The following is a 1,708-nucleotide window of genomic DNA, read 5'->3' on the forward strand; positions in this document are numbered from 1 at the left end:
TCTTTTTTTTTGAGTTTTCGAGTGCTTTCAGGCATGTACAATGGAAAATGGAGTTTGGCAGGAGATAAAATCCCAACCACACACAAAGTGCATCGGCAAATTTGCATAGGAAAACGGATCCCCAAAAAATGATGCCCAGCCGAAGGGAAAATTAAATGCTACGTTTCCATTTTCCGGCTCACCACTTGACAGCTGTCAAAAGAGTTTGGCAAATATTTTGTCAGCCCGAGAACGGAAAGTCTGCGTCTTCAAGGGTTTCCAACCGACATCGACTAATTAAGCCATTTTCATTTTCCCTTCTTGGCCCGAAAAGTGAATTCTGATTTCTGTTTTTTTAACAAATTCTCAAATTCCCGATGCTGTTTGTTGTGTCAATTTAAAGAACTCACGCGCCACGACCTTAACCCTATATAACAGACTATATATCCGTGCTATATGGCCAATACAGGTACGGCAAGGGCCAGCGGTGAAAAAAGGTTAAGAATGCATTTAGCCTTCTGTTTGAACAGCGCCTTGCACGCGTTCATAAAATGCATCAGCGAATTGGGAAATGTTTTGGGCAAACAAATCGGATAGCGAAGAGGCGGGGAGGAGTAGGAGGTGGTGATGGAGGACGAGGATGGAGGGCAAAGAATTACTGAAAGAAAAAAAGGGTGCCAAATAAATATGCCTTTAATTTCAAATCTTTAACATAAAACAACTTAAATGAATTTTAACTCAATGTACCTAACAAGAAAGTAGCGTCTACGTATATATTTTTGTTCGATTAGTTTCTCATTAAAATGTTCAACTTTTTTCTCAGTGCAACGGCTTAGGTCTAGGCGGCAAAACGCTAAAATCTCTTTTGCTTCCACGGCCTCTCACTCTCTGTTTGCTCACATTCATGGGAAGATGGGCAAAGCAAGTGCCTTACTCCCCGCCATCCTATCCTATCGCATCCCGTTCCGTCCCATGCCATCCTCCTCCGCCTCCAGCTCATCCATGAAATCCACTTGCCACCAAGACTGCGCACTTTACGATATTTGATTTCCTCATTTACGGATTTAATTTTCTTTCAAATTTACCGATCGGCAAGATCTCTACCCGTTCCCTGATCGCCCCTGGGCCAGTCGTCCGCATCGGAATCCATATAGACATCCACACGATCTGCTGGCCCTGCTTTTTGTCCCTCTCTGTTTGCTTAGTTTTGGATGTTTTATCGCTTGATTGGTTCGTTTTAGTTGGTTTAGTTCGCCCGGGTTTCTTTGGTTTGGTTTGCCGCTTGGTGGCTGCCGCATCTTGGTCTGCTCCTGAGATGTTGACCCAGGGGCGATCTCTGGCCAGGCATCGGTGCAGATTGTGATTGAGTTGTGCTAGTGGAGCACACAGCACTTAGCCGTAGCTCCTCATCCGTGATCATGATAATTGCTATGATAATAATGTTGGTCAGCGGAATAAAATATGAATAGAATATAGAATATGGAATATGATATGTTGCTTATGTCTTCCCAAGCTCCTCCTATATCCCTGACCTGCCCCAAAATTTCGACACTCTAACCGTGATTAATTCAACTCGCTGCGCCAGTTCCTTATATATTCCAGAAATCGTTCTCAGTTGGCCACACATCAACACCCCAGCTTGAGATCGGCGGATAGCCCCCATTCTCAACATCCCTCTGTCGTATACGTAACCTCAATTTGTCGCCACATGTCACACCAAAAAGAAGGA

Source organism: Drosophila sechellia, chromosome 2L (genome assembly GCF_004382195.2).
Source record: "Drosophila sechellia strain sech25 chromosome 2L, ASM438219v1, whole genome shotgun sequence".
Classification (NCBI taxonomy): Eukaryota; Metazoa; Arthropoda; class Insecta; order Diptera; family Drosophilidae; genus Drosophila; species Drosophila sechellia.